General features: G+C 36.2%; 2 long non-coding RNA genes across 3 annotated transcripts; one reads left to right on the top strand and one right to left on the bottom strand.

The window, feature by feature from the left end:
• Nucleotides 1-922: 922 nt before the first annotated feature.
• On the bottom strand, nt 923-7688 carry LOC111267465 (uncharacterized). 2 transcript variants are annotated; one of them, XR_015313762.1, is made up of 3 exons: nt 7602-7688; nt 4931-5043; nt 923-1005 (listed from the first exon to the last, which is right to left on the bottom strand). It is a non-coding gene; the product is annotated as an uncharacterized LOC111267465 (long non-coding RNA). The 2 variants fall into 2 exon arrangements; XR_002684633.1 differs by lacking the exon at nt 923-1005 and having other exon boundaries at nt 3620-5043.
• LOC147753898 (uncharacterized) lies at nt 5685-7688 on the top strand. The gene is made up of 3 exons (XR_015313761.1): nt 5685-5888; nt 6091-6163; nt 7615-7688. It is a non-coding gene; the product is annotated as an uncharacterized LOC147753898 (long non-coding RNA).
• Nucleotides 7689-8497: the final 809 nt, after the last annotated feature.

The following is an 8497-nucleotide window of genomic DNA, read 5'->3' as shown; positions in this document are numbered from 1 at the left end:
TTTTTGGGAAGTTCCCCAAAAACTGTTGAGAATTTCTCAGAGATCTATATAGAAAAGTTGCTGCTATGGTCATTGTATTGTCTTACATACATATTACAAATTGTCGAAAACTGCCTGCCAAAGGTGAATAAAATTCGTATGGTACTGTATTGAAAAGTTCTCTATTTTTTAGTCTCTAACAAATAGACGCAAGCATAAACCTTCATTTTTTTAAATTTCTACTATTCAAAATAAAAATTCTGATTTTTGTTAAAGTGGTTTATAACTTATAAGTACAAACCATATTTTAGACATGCGAACCAAATCTTCTGAGTAAAAAACTCGTTCCGGGGGGTAGTTTTTCTCTAATAGGGTAACATCGTGTTAATTTCGTTAATTTATAAAATGGCTCATGAACTAGCAGTCATATCTTGGAAGCAATATCTTGGTAAGAAGCTTATATTTTTGATTGATTGACTATTTTTTGGCGGCTAGGATTAATCTAAAACGGGATAAATGCATCAAGGTATTGAAGTTGCCTGCTAACATTAGCGAGGTTAGCTCTAGGTTCAAATCCGGATATAGACAGACTTTAAATATCCAAATTAGGTGAATTTATATATATATATATATTATATCAATGATTCTCATTTCAAGCTTGGCTATTTCGTCAAGTTACGGACTCACGGAATGCGTCAGCATAGGAGAATAACGAAGTTACTAGGGCATTCCAATATGAAAGCGGAATCATTTTAGCAGGGTAACAGACAATAAACTAACCGCACCAAGGTAGTCAGCTCAATGATATAAAGTAAGGAATTCGCGAACTTAAATATTATAACCGTAACTAAACAATTGCAATTAAGTAATGACCAACCACACTGCAATCAAATAATGGTTTATGTCAGCTTATCAAATATTGAAATAGATTGATGATAACAGACCGGCGGCAATGGGAGGATGAACAGTTGGAGATTAATGCATCAGGTTAATTACAACGAGGTAATTGTAAAGGTACAAGTATATCTGCAATAGAATTATAGTTTATGTTAAAAGGGCTTTTTTTTTGACTTTTGGTCCGGGGTGCCTCATAGCATTCATAAAGCGAATCAAATTTATTCGTTTTAGAGCAGGGTAGTAAGATACTTACGCTTTAGAAAAAATACGGTGATTCCAAGAGAATAACAATTGTTATGTACCATTGTATTATAACCACTAGTAGGTTGTTGGAAACATCAACGAATCAAGTTAGTTAAGTTAATCAATGATAAAACGAAGCCTGTGTGTGTCTACTATCTACTAAAACGCTTTAACTCTTCTGAGTCGCTAGAGTTGTATCTTAGAGTGAGCTGTGTTTAAAGTTGACCGGGTTAACTAAACACTTTTTTTTTTCGGAAAGCAGTTTTGTCATCCCTATAGAGCATAGCACTGATTCGGGCAAGTTGACCCGCTTTTAACGATTTGAACAGTTGACAAGTCCTGAAAAGTTGCTTGTCTTTCATCAAATTTGAACTAACTTGAATTGTCGATTTTTTGCTTTTTTTTGCGATTAGCATGTAAAATTGTTATTTTCGTAGACATTGTCGGGAATCGATTAAAATACGTAAAAAATGGAAAATGAATAAATTGAAACAGGGAAAACGAGAAAAAAAACTACAGTATCGTATTTGGATCATTACTTTTAACGATAAAGCTGCATTTCCATGTCAAAAAAGTATTGGTAATTTGACTCTGTAGACACTGCAGATACCGCAACAGTTTAGATGCCACCTGGGCAGTTCGAATGCACCGGGTTCAACGTAAGTATGTCACAGATTTTTTCCTGTTATAAAAAAAGCTGAAGCGCCACACAACAGACACTACGGTAGTTATTGAAAAAAAAATTTAAGCAAAAAAATAGTTGAAAAGGTTGGCAATTGACAAAACACGACGGTGAAAAATACCGTAACTGAGAGTGTGTTTTAGTTGGCTAAGGTTTCAGAGTGGCACATGATTTTAGATGTAAAATTTGTCGGAGGTTATATTGGCTGTTTATTTTAAAATTGAGGCCAGCAATTTTTTTGTGGAAGTAGATGCATCCGAAAAAGATGGATCCAAAATACGGTACCCACATGCATATTTCTGGGACTTTTTTATATTTTTGAGATTGTCTCTGAACAAAAACTGCCATTTCAAAAAAATTACTGCATATGATAGAAGCATTATTTTTGACAGTCATGTTTATCCAATATAAGCGTCATCCGCCGCAATTATATCTTTAGTCCAAAATCTAATCCACTTAGTCATTTTCAAAACATTCTTTCTTTAATCCGTAAATAGTTTTTAATCGTAAGGGTGGGTTAGGTGTTATATGTTTTTTTAACCTATTTGAAGGGCTGTTTGAGGAGTGTGCGCTGCACACAAAAAGTTCCAGTGGAATTAAATTCTGAGCCGATGGCGAACCAAAGATCTCCAAAATGCCAGGGCTCGAAGTAAGCAATATATATTCAGAAAAAGGCGCGAAAAGTCTCAAAAAGACTAAGCTTAGCTGGATGATCCAATTGGCAATCGATATCCTGCCTTTTAGTACAGCCGTTAATTATATATATATATATATATATATAAACAAAATACGGCTTTTCGGATCATTTTAATTAATTTTCGATACATTTAAATCTAAATTCTATTGAGGATTTCCGTTTTACTCCTGGAAATTGTTTTCGAATTTTTCGGAGGCAACATGAAAATTGCTAATAACATGAATCATCGCATTCTGGCAAAAAAAGAGAGTTTCAAACATGACGTGCTGTTCTTCGCCACCATAAATCTATATTGCTTTATGATAAGCTAGTTTCTCTCTGATACCAAGAGTAGTGAGCGAACATTATGACAAAGACCCTACGAGGGTTTGTTCGAGCTTGAATGTTCCGTCCTGTAAATCCCAGTGAAAGAACCAAAGAATTTGGACAAAAAAATAAGGTGGCTTCTAGAAAACATTATCAGAAGAAACCGGATCACAGCCATAGGGTAACTAAGGAAGCTCTGAAGTACGTTAGGCGTAGCGAATCACTCAAATAGCATGGTTACATAATTGCACTAATATGACAGAGTTACTGTAAAAGATAGAATTACTATAATGAAATAATAGAACTGAGTTTCCATAAAAATTGCAACCGAATAATGTAGGAATGAAATTAAGCAATAGTTTAGGTTATGCGAGATGTAACGCTAATCATATTAGGACATGCTGATGAAAGTGTCTTGAACAAGGTAACGGGTCAGTTGAACGATAGTAGTTGCGACATTAAGTAAGTATTCGAGCTGTACTTTACATTCATCAACAAATGAGATTAAGTAAATCAATCAACGACAAAGGGTTTGCAGGCCCGTTTATATGATTAACCTTTGTCTCTCTCTCTGTGAATTTTTTGAAAATGTATTGACAAACCCGTTACTTTGTGACAGTAGTGTAAGAAGTGTGTGGCATCTACTGAACGTTTTTGAATAGCTCATATCAGGAAGATATACAGACAGAAATCAGTCTCAACATCTGTTATGCGCATACCGATCCCTAGAATAATAATCGAGAATATTTCCTATTGCTTTAATTTACTAGATCGACGAATTCTCAGGTTATCTGCTGGTAATAAAAATGCACGGCTCAACTAGTCAAATAGGACGTTAATTTTATTTTCCACTTTTGGTGGTCTTCGCTTTATCAAACGCTTTACTTCGAAACTAAATAGAAAATTCGGCTTAATCCAATTCCCTACTCAATTGAAATAGGAGAACATGCTTTAACGCTTTAGAAGCTCTTAATATTCTAACGCAGTTACGAAAACCATATTTTAGCAATATTTATAAAACTGTGAGATAAGCACTGACATCTCATTGAATTCGCTGTGCCCTAAGCAGATGTCCTTGAAAATGGCTCTTCGACAAGCTTTAGTTAATGCATGGAAAAAAAATATTTCGGGGCCAAGAGAAACGATTATTAAAGGTGACATCTCTACAATGTGGTCGATAGTTACTATGACGCCCTCTAACGGCAAAAACGCACTAAACGAGCTCTCTTCTCATAGGCGTACTGGACACCCAAGGTATACATTGTTTAATCGTATGCTTTACATAAGTTAACACATATTCTAATTACGCCCTTCTTCCTAGCACCATGATGGAGAGATCCCTTTAGTGTTGTCTTAGAGATAACTTTGTTCCGGTAGAGTGATGATAAGTTCTACTATCGGTAATATCTAAAGGTACGAACGAACCTTTAGGCTGGCTGGATATCTCCTTAAGGGCTTTTGCTTTAAATTTCAGAAACATATCCTACGTCTATTTAGAAATTCCATTTAGAAGCGATCTTTCGACAGTATTTCTTTCGCATTTATAGTAAAAACACTGAATGTATCATTTCTGTTAATTTAAGCTAACTCGAGATTGAACTGTTTAGTCCACTCGTGCAAAGTGGTATAGAATGACGTTTGAAAAGTTGTAGAAACCTTCGTGCATTTTCTAGTGTGTGACAAGAGACGTATGATAGTGCCTTGCATACTATCCTCTACTTACACAGGTCCCTCGCCCATAGATACTGATATTATACCGTACGCATTGCTTTTTCATTAAATTTTGTAAATGTATGTTTTATTTATCTTTTTTATGTCTTTAGCTATTCCTACAGTATGAACAAGCTTTCGGAATTGTTGCTCAAAGTTCAGTCGGAATGGGTTTTACTGGTTCAGATAAGATTGCCCAAAAGGTTTCTCGAAAGTAAAATAAAAAGATAAGATTTCTCCAATAGACCTACGAAATCATATGATAATCGTATGCCATACTAACCGTTTGCCAAAGTTAAAATTTAAGTCAACGATTACCGCCTGTTTGTAGATACCACAGCAATACATTCAGAGAGATGCGCCTATATCACACCGTTTCCTAAGTGTATATGTATATGCTCACGTTATGTATTTACATTTTCCAAACGCTCTTGAAAGACGCTGGCTTAACAATGGCAGGTACCGCGGTAGATAGAATTTTTTACTGTACTTTCTCTTTTCTTCTTTGAGGATTAGCTCTTTTCGACATCTGAAAGTACAAAAGTGCAATTAGGTTTTCGAATGTATAGTACGCCTTTGATGCGAACCTTTTTTGAAACATAGTTGAATATAGGCTTATGATTTTCAAATGTCAGACAAACCCTCGTGTAATCTCTTTTGCCTTCTAAAGGCTTTGTCTAGGGCTTTCACAGCTTCTTTGATTGATTGTAATCGATAGTTGTTATTGCCATGTAGTAAAAATTAAAAAAAAGAAGTTCTAAGTCACATGCATCGATTGCACTATCGTCACATAGGATAATACCCAGGATGTTTTCGATTTGATATTCGATCGACTTTGATATAATGTAAGAAAACTCACTGAGTTTCAGAAATTAAGGAAATAATTTCTCTTAATTTAGACTTCCATCATCCGCAACGCCTAAACTAGCAGGATAATTTCAGGAATCCCATTCACCTAGATTAAAATTACCAAAGTTTATTATTTACTTATTCGAGATCGAATATGCTGTCCAACCCATGAGTCAGTTGTTTGATATATGCCCTGAGCGTTCGAGCATTGCCCCATCGGGAGGGTCATAAACAAAAAAGGTACTAACTTGTGTACAAACAAGTTCAGCACGTGTCAAATAGTCTGGTATTCTCTACTGAACACATTTCTTTTTTAAATCTGGTACAGCTGTTGGGCGTGGCCATACGGCCGATGCGCAGTAAAATTTAAGCCACCTCGCGTGTCCTTAAGCAAGCAAACACGATGCCCTCCACTGTCACGGGCATCTGCGCTACATACATCCTCCGGTGAACTGCGTTTATACTGTGATACAGGTGAACCTCGTACCGATTACCCTCTAAGGAGGATACGCTCCACGGATGTCGGTAATTGATCGCGCATTGGTACCATCATTGTACTTAATGCGATACATTTAGGACGAAGCTTGCACTTGAATTCGTACTTGCAAATTGTTTTGGATTAACTCGTATAAAACTTTCATGTACCTCAACTTTACTGTTCAAGATATTTTCCTAAAAGAGGTGTTTCAAAGTTCACGATTCGATGTGGAACGACGTAACTTTTTAGGCAACTCCGGTTCCTGGGTTTGCTACTTTCAAGCATACAGGACGAACGGCAACAATAGTCTAAAGATCTAAAGGTGATTCTACATGTTACCGTTATTTCCGCAACTTATACTGCTCGTGTCTTGAACATTCTATTTCTGTTTGTAGGCGCAAATCTGGTAGCCTATGCCTTGTCGTTATCATTATGTTTATTTTTGAGACACGCCGATGATTTGTGATCGTTCTCTTTGTCTCTGTTCAACTACCTGAGTATTGATAATCAGCCTCTTAATTTGAGATCAATGCTATAAGATCTGTTACGGCTGTCGTAGTTGTCGTAGTAAACACACTTTTAAAGTTATTAGAGCATGCTCGAAAGATATTCTCTGCATTAATCACTGGCCTAGCGTGAGGTTTCTTTTCAGGTTCCACAATTTTTTATTTTAGTACACCAATTTCTACTATAAAATCATCTGCAAAACATGTTCCTGACATGAGGCTATCTGGCATGTCGTAACTGCACTTTGCCTAAATAATTTGTATGTACTGAGTCATCCTTGCCTAGATCATTAAAAGATATTTCAAAGCAGCTTAAATGCATCCACTCTCAACAAGTTATGCGTCCCACCTAAAATCCTTTTTGTCATTAAACCATCTTGCGACAATTTCGACACATGTGATATTTATTTTCCTGGGCAATAGAGGGTGAATCATAATTTATAACAGCAGATGTCGTATTCATTTTCACTCCATTTATCGGTACGTTTCAATATAAAAAATTAAATCAATAGAAGGAAACTGCGAGGTTCATTTACTATAGGAGCACAAAGATCTGAGCACGTATCGGACGAGATTGGTAATGTGCGGTGTTAACAAATAACTTAGCGGATAAGAGTTTGAAGCTCTATATAAAAAAAGGTCTTAACTACTAATTGCACTATTTTGTTATGTTAATAATGTTCCTTATTCGCTGTAATTGTATGCCATTGCCAGGACGTTGTTTTATTATCTAGTAAGGCAATTTTTTTTATTTTTATGTATCTGCTTACAATTGAATTTTATATGAAACAGTGGTTTTTAGCCTGATTGGTTTTCGCAGCCGTTTTTTATTTACTTAGTAGCAGTATATTTTCTTTTTTTACATTATTGGAAAAAACTAGTTTTAGCGCTCATAGTAGTATAAGGCAATCGTTACAATTTTAACATTAGCCTTATTTACATATTGCTGAGCATACGATATAAATACATTAATAGGACAATTGTACCAAACAAAAATCTCATGCCTCCCGTATGGGTTAATCAAAATATATCTGGGTAACTAATCCCTGTTAGTGCTTGCGAATACTTACGTCAGTTAGCAAGGCAAATGTAAGCACTCTACTACACTTACGAGGATTATGCATTTAAGGATAAGGGAATTACATATGCGATATTTGTATAAATAACAGGATATCGTACACGCAGTAAAATATTGCGTTATTGATAGGCATGAATGAATGTGGAATAACATACATAAATGTTCAATGATTGTACCTATCTGACGTAGGACGTGCATTTAAATTCATCGGATTCGAACGAGTAATTTCGGCGCCTGGAGCACTTTAGGAATCTGGTAGAGACGGTCACTGCTACAAACTGTTATGCCCTTCACGCCGTATCCCTTCCTCGCTCAACTGAGAATCGAGAGACTGCAGGCATCATTTTCCGACCGACTGCGCGGGTCGGGCCGTTGGCCATCTTTGGGTTTTCCCGTCAGCTTTCCCTTTGTAATTACTTGCCACCTGTACCTTTCGCTCATCCGGCACTCCAATGAGTGGCTTCTACACACACCAACTTCACTGAAGCTTACAAAACGAACTATGTGTAAATATATGGTACAGTGACTTACTTGACTACGGAACGTTGCTCCTCTTATAGAACATGAAACGTTGGAAGGGAAGACTACTGTGCTTGCAATTTCTAAGGCCGAGATGCTTGACGCTGAAATTATCGCCCGGGGCTAGACCTACGGAAAAATCTGAGAGTGAATTCAGGCGGCACAACTTCCAGCTGCCTTCTCTCCAGAAAAACAAATTATATCAATATTTTACGACCCTAATTTATGTTTCTGTTGTACCCATATTCGTATATGAAATGTAGTCAGCTCTGGCTAAATATCTTTTTGTTGAAAATCATGAAAAGATGAAACATACAGTATGAAGCGTGCAAAAGACAATCCACAGACATTTTGCTTCCACTACGATGAATATCTCAAGTAATATTCTAATATTCTACGTACGTTATACTCGCAAGCGCTCTAGTGATATAAAATAAATAGCTTTATAAAAGGCTCAATAAGCACACCGGTACCTTTAGTTACTATCTAAGGAAAAATTTAGCCGTGAATAATGGAGTACATAAACGCTGATCTGTTTTCCTTAAAGGAATGA

The sequence above is a fragment of the Varroa jacobsoni genome, unplaced genomic scaffold (assembly GCF_002532875.2).
Source record: "Varroa jacobsoni isolate VJ856 unplaced genomic scaffold, vjacob_1.0 scaffold_124, whole genome shotgun sequence".
NCBI classification, from domain to species: Eukaryota; Metazoa; Arthropoda; class Arachnida; order Mesostigmata; family Varroidae; genus Varroa; species Varroa jacobsoni.
This window is presented reverse-complemented; position numbering and strand designations above follow the sequence as displayed.